Genomic DNA, 21411 nt, shown 5'->3' with positions numbered 1-21411 from the left:
TAGCTAAGGTTTTACACTTCCACATTAGGGGCCTCGGTTTCATTCCTGGCTTTGGGAATAAGCCCTTTCTGTGCTGATAGTTGTGGGATGTTTGCCATTTATCGATTATTTGCCCCTCCATGGAGAGCTGTTGATTTTCTGTCCTGAATTGCTTACATATCAGATCTTTAACCAAAAATAAGAGTTGCTAAGGGTTAACATTGTAACATGTACTTCCGATTACTGGAGGAAGTTTTACAGGCACAGTGTATAAGGAAAGTAGAATGTGCTTTTGGCAAAAGGCTGTAAGAAGGCATGAAAATGTGGTTTTTGTTGTAGAAATATAATTTTTTCTAGTTCAGAGGTTAAGAACTGTCCTAATCTAAAAGGGTAATAAGACAAACTTAAAGGTTTAAACAAGTTGTAAAAGATTTGTGAAAGATTGATCTTATAAAACAGTTCTGTGGGTATGAGCAAGTTGGCTAAGATTTGAAGGGGATTACATATTTCCTCCATAATTTATACATAAAAGCACACTGATGCAGGGCCAGGACCTGGGCCAAGGTGTTCAAATAACAATGTGTAGTTGAGAGTCGGCCTAGAGAATTGAAAAGGATTATAGAAGGCTTATAAAAATTTTACAATATAAGGTGTTTTTTTTTTCTTTTTATCACTTTTTTCTTTTTTTTTTTTCAGTTTTTAATTTCTTTTTCTTCTTTGCTACTTGAGCTGTTTTGGAATAAGGTTTTAATAAAAATTGGGTTTAACATTAGCAGGATACTAATGCAAAGGTGAAATTTGGCTTGCTTTCTCTCTCTCGTTTTTGTTTGTTTATTTGTTTTTGTTTTTGTTTTTGTTTTTGAGACAGAGTCTCACTAGCCCAGGCTGGAGCGCAGGCTAGTGTGATCTCAGCTCACTGCAACCTCCACGTCCTGGGTTCCAGTGGTTCTCAGGCCTCAGTCACCCAAGTAGTTGAGATTACAGGCATGTGCCACAAGACCCAGATAATTTTTTATTTTTAGTAAAGATGGATGTGAAAGGAAAATAAATCTTGGGGCCCCCAAATCACTAAGCTAAAGGGAATCAGTCAATCTGGGGAACTGCTTAGGGCAAACTTGCCTCCCGATTTATTTAATATTCAAAGTCATCCCTCTGCTCACTGAGATAAATGCATATCTTACTGCCTCCTTTGGAAAGGCTAATAAGAAATTCAAAAGAATGCAGCCATTTGTCTCTCACCTCCCTGTAACCTGGAAGCCTCCTCCCTGCTTGAGTTGTCCCATGTTTCTAGATGGAATCAATGTACATCTTATGTATATTGGTTGATATCTCCTATCTCCCTAAAATGTATAAAACCAAGCTGTGCCCGACTACCTTGGGCACATGTCATCAGAAACTTCTGAGGCTGTGTTATGGGTGCATATCCTCGACCTTGGCAAACTAAACTTTCTAAATTAACTGAGACCTGTCTCAGATATTTGGGGTTCACATTTTGACAACCACAGAGATTCTGAGAGGAAGCGCCCCTTGACAAGTCTCCTATCAGTACTTGGTGGCAGCTTGAGCTATCTTTTTGGCTTAAACCAATAGGACAATTTGCTGAGGCCGGGAAACATCAGCTCCAGAGAATCCCTGATCTCCCAAAATCTAAACTTTATTTTGCTGTACAATTCCTTTTTGGGGGAGCGGGGACGGGAATTGTATTTGCTTCCAACACAAGGAAGGACTCCTTTATGGAGTCTGAGTTCGCTTCCAACAGGAAAGGTGAATCTGAGTTTTTTTCCTGCTTCTAGGATGGTAGAATGCAGTCTTCAGCCTGAGACCCAACCCTAGGTAAGTAACTGAATTGGAGTTTGTCTTGGCTAAGATTAAGATTAACCAGCAGGTGTTAATTTCTCCTTACCATTAGAGCACTCAGTGATCATATAAGTGGTGCCATCATTTGTTTTGCTTAACTGTTTTTTTGTTGCTGCTGGTGGTTGTTTCTGTTTTTGTTGTTGTTTCAGTCTTTTTCCCATTGTGTTTGATCAACTCTATTTAACTTGATCAAATCTGAAGGAAATTTCCAAATTATGAGGAATGAGGCCTCTGAAGTGGCTAAAGCCCATGTCCCTGGCCCCCGGCCCCCACGCAAAGGTGATGTGGTAGGGGGAGAAAAACAGCCAGCAAAAGGGCGGGAAAAAAGGAAAGATTTTTGCTTTTGACTTCTTAAGGGGGCTTTAGTTACATAACAAGGCCACGTTTCTGTTAGCCAAGCCAAACTGAAAGAGCAATGGCATTTGCCCCACACTAAAGTTCCATAGCTAAGAGTTCTGTCTTTTTTCCCACCATGAAAACCTGGGATTGGATCCTAAATCAAACCCTTGCTACTTTGATACTTGATATTTGTTTTTTTCTCTTTTTTCAAAGCTACTGCAAATCAAGATACTTGGTATTTCTTAAATATTAACAGCAGCAATTTGTCCTAGCTGAAATATAGTGATGAGATTTTAAAATATTTTTTAAAGGAGCTCAGTGGTAAAAAGTCAGTTTGATTAAAAGCTAACATCCAAGATGTGTGTGTATATGTGTACGTGTGTGTGTGTTTGTATTTAAAAGGTCTTCATGGTTTTGTTTTTTTTTTCTTCTAGGACCTTTTCTTTTTTTCTTTTTCGAGCAAAAGTTTTTCTTAGTTGATTGAATTCTGTTTTCTTCATTTACTTCTGCTGTCTCTCCTTTCTCTTCTGCTGCATGTGGGACCTAAAATAACTTATAATAGCCTGAAGTTCCTTAAAGAAAATGGACAAAGTGCCAGACTCCCTTTGAGGGAGAAACCTGTTTTTCCTTATGAAACTCCAGGAGTGTAAACAGACAGGTTTATCTCAGCTCTTAAACTGCTTGCTTTTGTATTGTGTTACCTGATTTATGACTAAAATAGTTATTCAACAGAAACTACTCTTGGATTTTTAAGGAGGAGTATAATTTAGACACTTAGAAATGTCTTTGTTAAAAAAAATTTTTTTAATGCACTGTGAAAGCATCATGCGGTTTAGCCTCATAGTAACTCTCCCTTTTTGGAGACCAAGGATTCTCCCTTTTTGGAGACCAAGGATTCAATGTAAACTCTGCCCAGAGCTCAGAGAACCAGTTAGAAGACAGGTAGTCCCAGCTGGGCGCGGTGGCTCAAGCCTGTAATCCCAGCACTTTGGGAGGCTGAGGCGGGTGGATCACGAAGTCAAGAGATCGAGACCATCCTGGTCAGCAAGGTGAAACCCCGTCTCTACTAAAAATACAGAAAGTTAGCCGGGCATGGTGGCGCGTGCCTGTAATCCCAGCTACTCAGGAGGCTGAGGCAGGAGAATTGCCTGAACCCAGGAGGCGGAGGTTGCGGTGAGCTGAGATCGCGCCATTGCACTCCAGCCTGGGTAACGAGAGCGAAACTCTGTCTCAAAAAAAAAAAAAAGAAGACAGGTAGTCCCTATCTAAATAAAACTGGTCTTCTCATACAATCTTATGATAGAGGTCTATAATTTAATGTTCGATTGGCATCCATCTTTAATCTCCCTCTAGCACCACCAGATTTTTTCTCTCTGTACCTTGAAATGTAAATTTTGCTATCTGATTTTTCATCTAAGAGTTGTTTCCTCCAATATAGAGATTTACAGCTATTTTGCTGACAACTGCCAGGGTAATGAAACAGGTTATCAAGAGTTTGCAAGTCTAAGGTAGGAAAAAAAGTGGTCTTAGGAATCTATAAGATGTATTTCTATCAATATGTCTAAATATGGCTATGTATTTATGTATTGTGTGCACAATGCTTCACTTCTAAAAATAGAGGTCTAATTAATTGACTCAAAGAAAATAAAAGTGCTTAAATCAAATACTTTATCAAAAAAAGGAAAGACTAATCAAATGCTCTTTCAAGTTTATGTGACTTAAATCTTTAATAATTAAGCTAGCTTTAAAATTATTGGTAATGTTAGAAATGTCTTAAAAATTGCCAGCATACATTTTTGTTTGCATTTATTGATCAAGCAATACCATACTTATCCCTGGCAAATATCATAAGGTGTCAAAATTTAGCACAGGGGTTATGAAACTGTAAGTCCATCCCAAAACAGAATGATCTTTGCTTGTGTAATTTTTTTTTTTTTTTGAGACAGTTTCACTTTTGTTGCCCAGGCTGGAGTACAATGGCATGATCTCAGCTCACTGCAACCTCAACCTCCCAGATTAAAGCAGTTCTCCTGCCTCAGCCTCCCAAATACCTGGGATTACAGGCATGCATAACCACACTCAGTTAATTTTGTATTTTTGGTAGAGATGGGGTTTCTCAGATGATCTGCCCACCTTGGCCTCCCAAAGTGCTGGGATTATGGGCATGAGCTACTGCACCTGGATCCTTGTGTAATTTTTAATAAATAAGACACTGATATTGGTTTAATCAACACAGCTACATCTTGAATTATTTAATAAAATTATCATAACTTCTAATCTAATGGTTTTAGGCAATCTAGTCCACAGGCAGTAAGGTGGTTTGTTTGGGGAGGGACTGCTATCACCTTTGTTTTAAAAAACCTAAACTATAAACTATGTTTCTCCCAAAGTAAATTTGACATATGCTCAGGAATGAACAAGGACAGCTTGAAGGTTAGAAGCAAGATGGACTCAGTTAGGTCATGTCTTTTTCACTGACTCAGTTATAATTTTGCAATGGCAAGTTTAACAACTTTTTTTTGATGGAGTCTCACTCTGTTGCCGAGGCTGGAGTGCAGTGGCGCGATCTTGGTTCATTGCAACCTCCACCTCCAGGTTCAAGTGATTCTCCTGCCTCAGCCTACCGAGCAACTGGGATTACAGGCATGTGCCACCATGCCCAGCTAATTTTTGTATTTTTAGTAGAGATGGGGTTTAACTATGTTGGTCAGGCTGGCCTCAAACTCCTGACCTCATGATCTGCGTGCCTTGGCCTCCCAAAATGCTGGGATTACAGGCGTGAGCCACCAAGCCCAGCCTCAAGTTTCAGAACTTTAAATGATGACTATCACAGTTTTCATAAATAATCTAGGTAAATAATTAAAATAAAATAAGTAAATGTAATGGGATAAATACTTGTAGACAACCTCATAATTTTGAATCTAAAGGTATATTAAATTAAATAATAGCTATTTCATACAAATATATATTGTAGGAAAACATTCTTTCTTTAAAAAAAAAAAAAAGTGCCCTTTTGGCCAGGTGCAAGCCTGTAATTCCAGCACTTTGGGAGGCTGAGGCAGGCAGATCATGAGGTCAGGAGTTTGAGAGCAGCCTGGCCAACATAGTGAAACCCCATCACTACTAAAAATACAAAAGTTAGCCAGATGTGGTGGCACTCTCCTGTAATCCCAGCTACTCGAGAGGCTGAGGCAGGAAAATCACTTGAACTTGGTAGGTGGAGGTTGCAGTAAGCTGAGACCACACCATTGCACTCTAGCCTGGGTGACAGAGTAAGACTCTGTCTCAAAAACAAAAAGGTATCTTTTTTCAAAAGGTGAACTATTTGTGTCTAATTCCAAGTTTATTTAAAGGTATGTATAAAACAAGGTAAAAGGAACCTGAGACGTAAAGAAACTTATGGAAATAAAGAGGTATTTTTTGGTAAGAAAACTTAAAAAGAAATAATTTTATATGAGAAAGAATCTTGCATGGTAAATTCAGTCCTAGAATAAAATGACTGTTTAGGAAAGAGGGATGTTTATGACAATTACGTCCAAGTATGTTATGAATGGTCTGTGTAAGTCACAATAAGAGGATTTATCAAACAAAAAAAACCATATGATCAAGTTGTCTATAATTAAAGGCAAATTACAATGGTCTTTCTAGAGATTGGGTTTGATGTTAAAAAACCACTTATAAACTAAAGAATTGATTAGAACAATAAAATTTTCTTAAGAGATTGATTTACTCTTAAATTATAAGTGATTTTAGTTTTTGTAAACTTAAAGTTTGACTTTTATTACATCTCACCATTTTTGGTTTTCTCTCTCCTTTTAAAAGGCGTGAAATAGAAATGCTCTCTTTCAATTCATTTTCAGCTCATACAAATTTTTTTTCCTCAAGTTATGTTTGTTGTGGCCTGATATTAACAATGTTTTCTTAAAGGTCTAAAGGAAATATTTTCTTCCAACATATAATATTCTGTACATTGCAGAAGGTCTTTTCATTTGCCTTTTGGCAACTGGCCTAACAGATTTTATATTGTATCAAAATATTTTCTATGCCATTATTATTAAGTTTTGGTTTACTTAGAAAAAAACTGAGATCATTTTTTTAAAATTAAGGTTATTGCATCCATGTATCTTTGTATACTTTTAAACTTGTTGTGACATTCAATGACAGGGCTCTGACTTCTGGATCTAAAAAGAACAGTAAGTTCTGCTAAATCTTAAACCCTGACAATAATTAAAGCCTCATCTCTAGGCATGGTAGAAGATGCCAATCAATATAAACTGCATTCCTGCAACACAGGGTCAGAAATTAAAGCTATTTAACTCCTCAGGTCTCAGGGACTATTGCAGAAGAGGTGGGCATGAGAGCTTATGAGGGCCAATTTGAGATATAAAGTAAGTTCAGTTTCTCTATAAATTAATGATTAATGTCAAAGGCACACTGATGCAAGACCAGCAGATGGGCTCCTGTGTAATATTAACAAAGTTTCCTTGAAGCATTAACCAACTCCTTAATAAAGGTTATAAAGTTTATAAAAGGCTTATGGAAGTTATATCTTATGGTCAAGATTAAATTTATAGATTGTTCATAAAATTTTGGAAAGAAAATTTAATTGGTTTCATGCTGTCTTTATTACGGCTTGTTTGGAAAATTAAGTCTCCTCTCTGAAAGAATGAAAGTTTTTGTCTTTTTTTGAAATCCTTATCTCTTTGATTAAATGAATGACTTCTTTTACAATGATCTCTGATCCTATTTTGTGATATCAAGTGTTTTAAACATTTGATATTTGACAAACTTTCCAAAATCAAATTATAAATTATATCTTTTTCTGACCTAATTAATCCTTTAAGCCCAAAAGTGATATATTTGGCTTATGTGGTATAAAAATTATAGAGAAAGCATTGTTAAATTTGAAATGGTGTTTGGTTTTCTTTGGGCCATATTTGTATATATATTATTGGTATATGTTCCAAAATTATGGGAAACTCCTATAATTCTGATATGACTTAGTGTACATTATCAATTATTATAATTATGTTAAATTATTGTGTGTCACAGAGGCAAAAAAAATTTTGTTGTCAATTGTGTCTTTGATTATGGCTGCCCTAAAACTTTTTGTCATCCACAAACAATTGTTACCTTGTTTGGGTCCTCTTTAGAAGGCAGTTTTATAATCAGCTCTAAAACTCTAACAGGAGATCTTGAATGCAGATTTCTGACAACTTTGAAGATTGTGACATCAGATTAGATGAAAAACTTCTGGACTGATGGAGAGCTGAAATGTTCATGAATATCAAGCAGAACAGGAATTAACTGCACGGATTGAGGTAAAAGAAAACTGAAGCAATCTTTTTGACTTTGCTTAAAACGTTGCTGATCCTTTTTTCAGAGTCAAGGAAACGTTTTTTTACAGCTTTTAACAATTATACTCCTATGAAAAAGAATTGAAGCATATTTGTTTCTCTCTACCTGATTTCTTCAGAATTTGGAAACTATTTGTCAGCATTCTTAACTGATGGCAATATAGTTATTTGCGTAAGTGCAATAGGAATCTTTTCATTTGTAAATGAAATAGGACACAATTGGAGAAATTGGTTATTTTAACAAGGCTTTGACTGGAATGGTGTACTTTCCTGTAAGGAATCAAACTTGACTTATAGAGCCAATAAAATTGCCTTTGGGAAATCTGGCCTCATATCTTGTCTGCACAGTCCCTGTAGAGGGTTCCTGGCCTGTGGTAGGTAAAGAATGTTACTTTCTGATAGGCCTAGGAGCCCCAAGTTATCTTGGGACCTCAAGAAGAGAAGAATTCATCCAACTCATGGATTTGATGGTACAAATCCATGGCTGGGATTGGCTTTAAAAAGTCTTATCTGAGATTACATGGAACAAAGTTCCATCAAAGCCAATTTTAAAAGCCTATATAAAAAATAATTATTCTTGGCCGGGTGCAGTGGCTCACGCCTGTAATCCCAGCATTTTGGGAGGCTGAGGTGGGTGGATCACAAGGTCAGGAGTTAAAGACCAGCCTGGCCAACATAGTGAAACCCCCTCTCTACTAAAAATACAAAAAATTAGCCAGGCATGGTGGCATGTGCCGGCAGTACCAGCTACTTGGGAGGCTGAGGCAGAAGAGTCACTTGAACCTGGGAGGCAGAGGTTGCAGTGAGCCGAGACCATGCCATTGCTTTCCAGCCTGGTTGACAGAGCAAAATTCCGTCTCAGAAAAAAATTATTCTTGCTGCATTTTATACAAATAATCTGGCCAACCATAATAAAGCAAATTGGTCTTACTATGATTTCTCTTTAGTAAAAATTGGAAACTGGAGAGAGAAATATTATGATTCAAAAACTGTAATACAACTATTGTTAGATTATAGTCTTGCCTAATGTTTTTCAGTTTTTATTATTTTTCACAGTATGGACTGAATTCTAATTTTTCCTGGATACAAGTCTCCAAAACAACGTTTTCAATTTTTTTCTTTTCCTTGACCTCCTCCCATTTTTCCCAATTTTAAATCTCTGATAACTAAGCTATGCTTTCTTAAATCCCTGCAGACCAAATCTAGACAACTTAAACTTCAAAAGAAAATAACAGCACCTATTTACATGCATAAGCCACTTTCATACCTGCCTAGTGATATATGGACTTCAGAGTAATGTGGCCTATATTGATTTTCCAGGATTGTTCTTTTGTTTGTTGTTTTCTTCTTTCTTGCCCCTATTTTCTCTTCATATGACATGAGACTTCTCAACCTGCTAAAAATGAGCTTTCCTAATGACTCTAAGAATAAACCATCCTAGCCATGAGATATCATACAAAACCTGAGACCAAAGGTTCATTTTCTTATAAAATGTTTTCTCCAAAATATTTTTAAAAAGGTGGAAAATGTGAAAGGAAAATAAATCTTGGGACGCCAAAATCATTACGCTAAAGGGAAAGTCAAGCTGGGAACTGCTTAGGGCAAATTTGCCTCCCATTTTGTTTAATATTCAAAGTCATCCCTCTGGTCATTGAGATAAATGCATATCTCATTGTCTCCTTTGGAAAGGCCAATCCAAAACTCAAAAGAATGCCATCATTTGTCTCTCACCTACCTGTGACCTGGAAGCCTCCTCTCTGCTTGAGTTGTCCCACCTTCTGGATGGAACCAATGTACATCTTACATATATTGATTGATGTCTCATGTCTTCCTAAAATGTACAAAACCAAGCTGTTCCTGACCACCTTGGGCACATGGCATCAGGACCCTCAGGCTGTGTTATGGGTACACATCCTCAACCTTAGCAAAGTAAACTTTTGAAATTTACTGAGGCCTGTCTCAGATATTCAGAGTTCACACAAAGTTTTGCCATATTGGCCAGGCTGATCTCAAACTCCTGGCTATAAGTGATCTGCCCTTCTCCACCTTCCAAAGTGCTGGGATTACAAGTGTGAGCCCTGCACCCAGTCAGCTTTCTCTTTTGAACAGGATTTTCATGTAATATTAAAGGATTAAAAAAGGTTTTTATTTGCCTTTTGAACAACTGACAGAAAAAAAAAGGGGGTAGGGGGAAGACAGTAGAGACAGATTCAGTTGGCCTCATGCTGTCTTTATTGGGTTTTGTTTGGAAAGTTGAGTCTTCCTTGGAGAAATGTCTATTCAGATCTCTTGTGCATTTTTAATGGGGTTATTTGACTTTTAATTATTGAGTTTTAAGAGTTCTTTATATATTCTGGATACAAGTCCTTATCAGATATATGACTTCCAAATATTTTCTTCCTTTCTGTGGGATGAGTATTTCTGGACTTTCCACTCTATTCCATTCATCTATTTCTGTCCTTGTGCCACTGTTACATTGTCTTAATTGTTGTTGTGTAGTAAATTTTAACACTGGGAAGAAAGTGTGAGTCTTATTTTTTTTTAAGAATGTTTTACTATTCTGGGTCTCTTACAATTCCATATGGACTTTTGAATCAGCTTGTTAATTTCTACAAAGTCCGCTGGGATTTGGATAGGGATTACACTGAATCTGTGTATCAGTTTGAGTACTGATCATGAACACAAGATATTTTTCCAAATATTTATCTTTTCTTAACTTCTTTCAGTAATGCTTTGCAGTTTTCAGAGTATAAATTTTACACCTCTTTTGTTAAACTATTTCTATTCTAATCTTTTTGATAACATTATAAATGAAATGATTTTTCTAATTCCATTTTCAGTTGGTTTATTGCAAGTGTGTAGAAATACAATTGATCTTGTATCCTAAATCTCAAATTCATTTATTAGTTCTAATAGTTTTTAGTGGATTCTTTGAAACTCTCTAGACATAAGACCATGTCTGCAAATACATAGCTTTATATTTTCCTTTCTCCTTTTTTTGAGACAAAGTCTTGCTCTGTCACTCAGGCTGGAGTACACTGGTGCAATCTTGGCTCATTGCAACCTCTGCCCCCGGGCTCAAGTGATTCTCATGCCTCAGCCACTCAGCAGCTGGGATTACAAGAACGTGGCACTACATCTGACTACTTAATTTTTAGTAGAGATGGGGTCTCGTCATGTTGCCCAGGCTGGTCTCAAACTACGGTATCTGCCTGCTTTGACCTCTCAAAGTGTTGGAATTACAGGCATGAGCCACTGCACCCAGACTGTTTTATGAACTTCTTTACTTAAGTATATTCAGATTGTCTATCTCAAGTCACTTTCAATAGTTTGTGTGTTTCTAAGAATTTGTACATGTCATCTAGGTTATCTCATATATTGTCATACAATTGTTCATTTTATTCTCATAACACTTTTATTTCTATAATGTCTTACCATTCATTTCTGATTATAGTAATTTGAGTCTTCTTTTTCTTGGTCTAGCTAAACGTTTGTCACATTTGTTGATCTTTTCAAAGAACCAGTTTTGGTTTTCTTGGTTTTCTCTGTTTCATTAATTTCAGCCCCTATTTGTATTTCCTTCCTTCTTCTTCCATTATCTTAAGAAGGAATGTTAGGTTATTTTAACTCTTTTCTAACATAGGTATTTATGGCTATAAATGTCCCTATAAGCTGGGCTTTAGCTGAAATTCTGTTACACTGTGTCTTCATTTTCATTCATCTAACTGTATTTTCTGATTTTCCTTCATTTCTTCTCTGACTCATTACTTACTTAGGAATATTTTAATAATTTCATGTATTTCCGTTTCCCAAACTTCTTCCTGCTATTGATTTCTCATTTCAATTCCATTGTACTTGGAGAACATACTTTGTATTATTTCTGTATTTTTCAACTTGACGTTTCACAGCCTAACATATAAACCTATCCTAGAGAACATTCCACTAGGACTTGAAAAGACTGTGTATCCTCTTGTTTGTTGATAGTATTCTACAGATGTCTGTTAGGTAAGTTGGTTTACTGTGTAGTTCAAGTCTTCTGTTTCCTTACTGATCTTCTGTCTGTTCTATCCATTATTGAAAGCAGAGTACTGAAGTCTCCAACCATTACTGCTGAAGTGTCAATTTCTCTCTGTTTCTGCTTCATGTATTTTGGTGTTCCTTTATTAGGTGCATGTTTATAATTATTATATCTCCCTGAGGGATTAACCTTATCATAAAATGTCCCTTCACATAATTTTTTTGTTCTATAGTCCATTTTCTAAGTATAGTCACTCTAGTTTTCTATAGTTGCTATTTGCATATTTTATTCTATCCTTTTACTTTCATTAATCTGTTACTATTTTGAATCTAAACTGTGTCTCTTGTACATAGTATACAGTTGGATCAGGATTTCAACATCATTAATGACCAGGGAAATACAAATCAAAACCACAATGCAATACCACCTTACTCCTGCAAGAATGACTATAATAAAAAAAATGATATTGGCATGGATGCAGTGAAAAGGGAGCAGTGAAAAGGGAACACTTGTACACTGCTGGTGGGAACGTCAACTGGTACAGCCACTATGGAAAACAGTGTGGTGATTCCTTAAAGAACTAAAGTAGAACTACCATTTGATCTAGCAATCCCACTACTGGGATCTACCCAGAGGAAAAGAAATTATTATCAAAAAAGATAGTTGCACAAGCATGTTTACAGCAGCACAATTCTCAACAGCAAAAATATGGAACCAGTGCAAATGCCTATCAGTAAACAAGTGGATGAAGCAATTGTGACATATATATGATGAAATACTACTCAGCCATAAAAAGGTATAAATTAATGGCATTCACAGTAATGTGGATGGAACTGAAGACTATTATTCTAAGTGAAGTAATTCAGGAATGGAAAACCAAACATTGTATATTCTCACTCGTGAGAGCTAAGCTATGAGGATGCAAAGGCATAAGAATGATACAATGAACTTTAGGGGACTCGGGGGGAAAGGGTGGGAGGGTGAAGGGTAAAAGACTACAAATTGGGTTCAGTGTATACTGCTTGGTAAAAATGGGTACACCAAAATTTCACAAATAACCACTAAAAAACTTACTCTCGTAACCAAATACCACCTGTTCTCCAGTAACCTATGGAAATTTAAAAAACAGAAAAAAGGTTTTCAAAAAATTCAGCCTCTGTCTTTTGATTGGATTTTTCATATTAAACATTACTGATTTGTTGGATTTATGTCCTTTTTTGTTTTCCATGTTTTATGTTTTTTTTTATGACTATGTTCTAATATAGTATTTTCTTTTTTTTTTTTTTTTTTTTTTTGAGATAGAGTCTTGCTCTGTCACCAGGCTGGAGTGCAGTGGTATGATCTTTGCTCACTGCAACCCTGCCTCCTGAGTTCAAGCGAGTCTCCTGCCTCAGCCTCCTGAGTAGCTGGGACCACAGGCGCCCACCACCATGCCTGGTTAATTTTTGTATTTTTAGGGGAGATGGAGGTTCACCATGTTGGCCAGGCTGGCCCTGAACTCCTGACCTCAAGTGATCTGCCCATCTTGGCCTCCCAAAGTGCTGGGATTACAGGCGTGAGCCACCGCACCTGGCCCAGTTTTCTTTCTAACTCATAAAAATTGGTATCATTGTTACTTTAAAATTTTTGTCTTTCAGAGATGGGGGTCTCACTATGTTGCCCAGGCTGGTCTTGAACTCCTGGCATCAAGGTATCCTCCCACCTCGACACTCCTAAAGTGATGGGATTACAGGTGAGTCGCCACAACCAGCCTCATTATTACTTTAATTTACTGTCCTTTGCCACTTTTTTTTTTTTTTGGGAGATGGGGTTTTGCTCTTGTTGCTTAGGCTGGAGTGCAGTGGTACAATCTCAGCTTGAACTCTGCCTCCTGGGTTCAAGCGATCCTTCTGCCTCAGCCTCACAAGTAGCTGGGATTACAGGCAAGCACCACTATGCCTAATTTTTGTTCCTTTAGTAGAGGTGGGGTTTCACCATATTGGCCAGGCTGGTCTTGAACTCCTATCCTGAAGGTAACCACCTGCCTTGGCCTCCCCAAATGCTGGGATTACAGATATGAGTCACTGTGACTGGCCTCATTTGCCACTTTCTTTGCTCGCCATCTCTTCTTAGGTCTTACATTTTATTTCTGATCTTATTTTCTGTTTCCTGGAATAAACTTTCAGAGGTTCATTTAATGAGGACATGTTGGTAGTAAGGTCTTTTTAACCAAAATGTTATTGGCCTATTTTCCTGATAGTTTTGTTCAATACAGAATTCTAGATTGACACTTCAGCACATAAAATATATACCACTCTCTTCTGTTTTTCATTGTTATTATCAAGTAGCTGTCACACTAACTGCTGTTACTTTGCAGATAATGCTTTCTTTCTCTTGCTCTTTGAGAGATTATTTTTGGTGGTTTGCTCATCAAGTTTCACTCTGGTTTCCCACTTTGTCTATTAATCTACAAATTAGCTGAATGAGTCTAGAGATTGATTTGTTTCCTTGATTCTCCAAATGAAAGGATGACTTTAATCAAATTGGAAAATTTATCTGCTAAAATACCCTCAAATATCATCCCAAACCACTGTATCATCTATTTCTGGTAGTCTATTAGATGTTCATTGTCCTTTCAGAATGTCCCTGGTGTTGAGTTTTCATACTTTCCAAATAATTTCATCTTGGTCTTCTGGTTCATTTTTTCCATTTTGCTTTTCATGTCTAGATGTTTCACTGTTTTCAAATCTTATTTTTCTTGTCATAGGCTCTGACAAGTGCCTCCACCCTCATTTTTTTGTCTTATTCCTTCTCAATTTTTGGATAATCTTTAATTCCTTATACATACTGTATTTCAATAATTCTAAGCCATCAAGTACTGAAAAACACATCATTTTGTGCCAATTTAACGCTGTACTGCCATCCAAATTTTAGAGATGTTAAAAGAAATTTTGTGTATTTTCAAATACTCTAATCCAATAATAATTCCAATATCTGCAGTCTTTGCAGGTCAGATTCTGTTCTTAATTTATTCACAATGACTTTTCAAAACTTTGTAAATTTGAGTCCAAAATCATTAGAACACTACCTATGAAAGTTATTTGAGATTGTTTAAAGTATCTTAAGAATGCATTAACACTTGCTTCTGTTAAATGCCCAGAATAACTTCAAACCTGACCATGTTAAATTCTTAAATTTTTCTTCTTTTTTTGCAACAGGGTCTTGCTGTGTTACCCAAGCTGGAGTACGGTGGTGTGATTATGGCTCACTGCAGCATTGACTCCCCAGGCTCAAGCAATCCTCCCACCTCAGCATCCCAAGTAGCTAGGGCTACAGGTGTGCACTTTCTTTGTCAAAAATGGTATGACTGGCCTAATTAAAAGAATTTTTTTTTGTAGAGACATGGTCTCACTATGTTGCCCAGGCTAGTCTCCAACTCGTAGGCTCAAGTGATCCTCTTGTGTTGGCCTCCTAAAGTTCTTGCCTTAATTTTTGAAACCATATGGGTAGTATGAGTTTGGCTCTAAACTGATTTGCCAGCTTCTGGGTACAAACCATCAGGTGATTTTTTTTTTTTTTTTTCCTTCTCTTCATCCAGTGTTCTTACTTTCCTTTCTGAGGTAGCATACTCTAGTGCACTCTTTCACTCAGTGTATCGTCTTCTGAGGTTCCAGGTTTTGGAAAAGTGTCTCACTCTGAGTTCATATTAATGTTGGCCACTAGGCTCTTTTAGAGCTTAGCCCATTCCAACATCATCAAGAACAAAAAGACTGGGATAACTGTTAGGGAAAATGTCTCCTTTAATATTGTTATTTCTCTGGATTCACGCTTTTTTGTTCAATTCCACACGAAGCCTTTTATTTTTAAATTTCCCAAGTCTATAAAGAAGTTAAAACAACAGCAAAACACACGTTTACCTTAAACTAAGATTCACCAGCTGTTACTCTGCTGCATTTGCACTATCTCACAAATGCTTTATAGACCCATAACAGTTTTACCTACTGGAAAACAGCAAAAAGAATACTTCATCCCTCATTATTCCAGCATGCATCTCTGAAGAAAAGGGACATTCTTCTATTCAGGCACAAACCACTGTCACACCTAAGAAAACTATTCCATACCATATAAGAATTCTTATACAAATTTTCTGAAATGTTCCTAAAATATGCTTAATGGCTGGGTTTAATTCGATATGAAATCAAAGTTGATGTAGTGCATTTGATTATACTGCATTTCACTGCATATTGATGATATTGCATTGTTTTATATAGAACAGCCTCCTTACTTGTTTTGTACTTTTTTTTTTTTTAAAAAAGAATCCAAACCAGGGGTCTTGTAACTGTCCTACATTCTGATTTTGTTTAATCGGGCCAACATATGCCAAGGTCAAATGTTCTTGGCAAAAATGCTACACAGGTGAAGTGGGGCTTTTGGGGGTACCTTCCTTGCTAGCTCTACAATGAGTTTAAAGATTTTCATTTTTTAAAGAAATTTCATCCAGCATTTCAGGCGTTTTGTACCAATAGGAGGGTTCCCCAGGGCATGCAGTCTGTCATACTGTCAGAAACACATGCCTGTATGTAGCATTGCCTTTCCAGGTCTCTAACAATAATGTGTTCACAAATGAAAGACTGCTGATACATTTACCAGCAACTGAGGCAAAGCAAGATGAAAAGGGGATGCTTGAGACAAAAATCTTCCATTAGATGTTCTATCCTACTAATTTATGTTTACACTTAGTGTTCTCTAAAAGTCCAGAGTCTGATATGGTTGTTTGTTGAGTTTTGGAGTCTAAGGATCAATCAACATAGAATTACATTCATATTTAAGGGCTGAGGACAGACTTGACAGACTTGAGTTCCAGTATGAAAGCCTTTTCTTGTAAGTCAGTAAAAAGGCAGAAATTACATTTTGAAACTGCCCTTCTGTGGCAACAGAAAATACGAAAAAATGTTGAGAACTTGTGTATCAACCTTGTGCTATAAATGATCTTAATTCATCTCCATATTAATTTCATGAGCTGTATTAGAGTATCCTCATTTTCACAAATAAGCCAAGTAAAACTTGGAGAAATCATATTGGTAAAACAAACATTCAATCCCAAATCTGGCAAATGGCAGAGGCTGCATTTTTTCCACTATATAACATGCATCTAGAAGGCTAACAATTAGGAACTTCCATTCTGATATTTTACTTGATTCTTTAAGGCCTTAAGTTCTGAATAATCTTTTAAAAAAATGATTTCTTGAAAAAAAAAGTCTGTTCTCAATCATTCCTTCCAAGTCTCATTCACTTAACCCACTGTACACTTGTTGCTGCTCAAACTGGAACGGCTTTTATCAAGGCCACCTATGGCTTCTATATTGTCAAATTCAATGGCCACTTTATTTTTACTTCAACACTTGACATCAGCAACACCCCCACACCCTGTTTTGAAACCTCTTTCTCATCTTCTGTTATCACTCTACTGGCTTTCCTCCTTCCTGTATGACTAATCCATAGGAATCCTTTTTCTTTTCCTAGTTCTTAAATATTGTTTCCTTTGCTGTTGTAACTATTCTGCTCTTCCCATTCTATAAATTTCCTAGACGATATCATACTCTTATAGTGTTTTAGTTACCGTTACACTAGTAGTTCAACTCAGATGTTTATAAATGGCCACCATGTGCTAGACATATTCAGTGATGAATAAAACCAGTCTCTCAAGTCTGACTGCTATTCTCTTCTACTGCCAGATAGCTACTTTAGGGCTCGCCTGTATTACTTACAGCATAAAATTGGGTCTCTGCCTCTAATACTCTGCACAGCTTATTCTTCACTGCTATAATTATCTTTCAAAAAGGCAAATCTGATTATTTCACCGGCCCAGTCCCCATCTTGCTTAAAATTCTTCAAGGACTCCTTGTTGGCCTCAGTATAATTTCCAAACCCTTTTATATAACTTACAAGACTCTGCTTGAAGAGGACTCTGTTCAATTCTTGAGTTTAGTATTTTACCACTCCAACGTATACTGTTACAAGTAGCTTTCCGTTAATTATACATGTTCTTTCTCACTCACAGTCTTCTGCATATTGTATTCTCTTTTCACTCTCTCTTTGCCTTGTCCACTGTCCTTTTATGAGTGAATGAAATTGCTTTCCTGGCAACAAAGTTTGGGTTAGATCCTTTACTATGCATTACAATTATATTCTGTTAATCCCTATCATAACACTGATTATCATAGAGTCTGAAGTCTGTGAAGGCAAGGACTATGTCTTGTTCACTACTGTATCTTTGGTGCTTGGCACATAGTGTACATTTTTAAAGTGATTTAAAATTATACTTTTCAACTCACAGAAGAGGGAAAAAAAAGAAATTCATTTGAAAACTTTTTCAATTTTCTAATTTAATAGAAATAACCAAAACAATGTGGCTTTCAAACAAGGGTTTAAAACTAATCTAATACAACTGCTACAACACATTCCAGAGCATTATAACAATAATTATTTACAGGCAGCTAATGTATTAAATAACCATGAAAAGAAAAAAACTTGCTTTTATTACACATCAGCAAAAACACAGGAACGAAACAATTAGAAACTGCAACCTTGTTTTAAAAAATTAAATATGATTATTTAGAGAATACGATACCACAGAAACAGCACTTTTTAAGAATCATATTGAAGGGCAGTTAACTATGTGCAAAAATAGTAGTAGTAGTAGTAGTAGTAATAATAATAAGGAGGGGAGGAGACCAATTGAAATACTGGAAGCAAGGAACTAGTAAGGCTGTGAATTTAACCCTTTCGTGTGTAGGTATGTCTACATAAAAAATTAACAGGATTTCAAATTGCACAAATCTTCTTTAATAGGCTTATGTATATGTTTCACTGATTTTAAAATGTAGTAAATACCTACATTTTTTAGACCAGGAGCAGACATGCATTCTATCCTTAAGATTGAAATTTAGGCCACACTTGAAAGGGAATATTACAGTGGCACTTACAAAATCATTTCGGTGCCTTCCCACACATATAAACTTGGTGAATGTAAAAGAAGAGCATTTTCAATTTTAAAGATCACTTTCTAGAAAAGGGCTAAACTTAATTTTGTACATTTTGCAATCTGATATGACATATATGTCCAAATTAACTTATTTTTGAAGATAGTTTTGTTTCTCCGATACAATAAAAAATATATAAAGGACCACGTAGGCAAACACAAGGAACTAAGATGAAAGAAATGCTATACATGCATTCTGACCAAGTAAAAGAAACCATTATATTCAAGAGTACATGTTGAATCTGAAATGTCTATGTAAACTGTGGCATATAAATTTTTTTCCTTAAAAAAGTACCTTCAATTTTTTTTTTTACTCAAACACTTACTTTTAAAAAAATATGCAACTTTCCCCAATTTTTAAAATAAAATGCCACAATATATTGTCATTACTTCCAGCATACATTTAAATTTCTTAATTTTTAAAAGATAGACTGGGTGATATGCATACAAACTTTCCTATAAAATCACCATCCAGGAAAGGATTCTGACATGCTATTAGGCAACAGACTTAAAGCAGTGTTATTGCTTTATCAAGGAAGAGATAACTGTGAGAAAAAAAATTAAATATCCAGGTCCGGTACATGATCAAACTGTATTACACCTTGAAAATCTTGAGTCACCTTCAGCAGATCACTAACATAGATGAAACAGATATTAAAAATTCATGGTATGAATTAAGAATCTGTCTTAACTAAGGGAGTTAGGTGCGTGGATTTTTTATAAAACTATTCAGTGATCCAATGCTGAGTATGCAAATAAGCAGTGCTGACGCTGACAAGAAGTGACATTTTTCTATTTCACATGTTGTACATGAACGGGGGTGGGAATGGGATGTAAAAGCCAAGGGAGACAGGGCCACAGCATCTACTCCCATTTTGAATAATAAGAGACCATTTAATAATGTATGGTAGGCCACAATCCAAGGGCATAGTTGGAAGACCTGAATCTATTAGCTTATTAATACTAATCACTAATAATTACATGGCAGGATACCTGCTGAGGTAATTGATAAATCTAAAACTTGCACACTTATAAACCTTTTACTTCTATTTGAAATCATTATTTCTTTCAATTAACTAAAAATTCCAAAGCTTGTTACAACAAAAAAAATGAGACAACTGACTTATTAGCATTACCTAAAATTCCCTTATGTTAAGATACAGAAGTCAGAAAGTAGCAACTTGTTGATCCAAAAATAGTAATTTCAATAGTGGATCCAATGCCTTACCATTTCTCTGCAGTAATGGTTTGATGTTTCCATATAGAGCACAACCTACAATCTAACCATACTTTAGAACTTTCACATGCTTTGCTTTATAAAGCAACTCCTTCACTCAGTGAATCAGCTGGGGCAAGTGCTGAAAACAAAAATTTAGGTCAGTGGAACAGACTGAGCAACACTTTGTTATTAGTTTTCTGATGGAAGAGGTAAATTGATGTACAGTAAAAACTCTGAAAGCTTTTAAGAAAACATTATTATGTGATCTTTTCTCCAAATCTTCTAAAATACTGCCATTTAAACAACAAATACAAATGTGAGAGCGTATAAAAACAAACTGCCTTCAGGGACTGACAGATATTCAATTTTGTATTTTTAAAATATAAATTAACAGGGAAATACATATTTAAATATCAAGTTTTTATACTGTTTAACCATAGGTATGTTAGAGCTGAAGAAAATCGCTTAGAAATACAATGATCAGTGTGCAAGAAAAAAGCTTTGGTAAAAAAATCTAAAGTAAATATCTTAATTTAATGGTGGCAATGTCGATAGCTATTAATAGTATTTCCTCAGCAGTATAAATTATCTTTAAAGAAATGGAAGCTATTAAACATTGACAAAAAGTGGTTCTTAAATGGATTTAACCAATCTTAAAATACTAAAAAAAAAAAAAAAAAACCACCTAAAAACTAACATGTCATTTTTTTTTTTTTTAAAGGAACACAATTATTTTTTAAGGCCCCAAACAATAAAAAATATTTACTTAAAGTGTATTTCTCCCCACAGTTGGCAGAATCTATTTATGACTCATTATCTACAAATTTTTTTTGAAAAGGATCCTCTGAAGAGCAAAACAAAGTATTGAAACTCAAAGGTCTCACACAATGAAGTTATACTGCTGCTATTCCTTACTTTCCAAAAATGTGCCCTTGGAGATATGTCTACTTATAAACTAAAATCATGGATGTTGTGAAAAAAGAGGGAAACAGGCATAGGCATAAGTATTTTAAAATGATTTTCTCCCTCTTATTAAAAAATTTTTCTTAGGAATTTAAAATTTGAGTAAAACATTTAAACAGTTTGGTATATTTTCAATGGTTTAAATTATTTTTTAAAAATTGAAAAAAAAAAGTGAAAAGCCAGGATTAAAGTAAATCAATAGCAATAATAAAATCAATACTATTTATATTCCTGTTTACCCCCATCCCTTGTTAAGAAAAGAAAAACAACCCAAAGGAATTTGTATAATAATTTTTAGAGCACTTTATTTGATTCAATATGCACTAAAAAATATCGACCTCTTAGACAATTACGTCAAATAATTTTCTGAGTAGTCTAATCTCTGAACTGCTCGAACTGAATTTTCAAAAAGGCAAATAAATCATTTGCCACAAATCTGCTGACATCTTAAAAACATCTAATGGCAAATTCTTCTTCTATTTTGGTCTCTGTGTATTCTAATGTGTCCATACAAAAGTAGGACTAAAATTTTTAAGCAAACAAAAGAGAAGCCTGTAACAGTGTAGAACACACATTTTCAATCTGAGCATCACAGATGAAGAGAAGAAAAATGAACCAGTCAAGTTGGTTTATCTGCCTCGGGTGCTGTAATTGGGGT

Source organism: Saimiri boliviensis, chromosome 11 (assembly GCF_048565385.1).
Source record: "Saimiri boliviensis isolate mSaiBol1 chromosome 11, mSaiBol1.pri, whole genome shotgun sequence".
Taxonomy (NCBI): Eukaryota; Metazoa; Chordata; class Mammalia; order Primates; family Cebidae; genus Saimiri; species Saimiri boliviensis.
Note: the sequence above shows the minus strand (reverse complement) of the source record.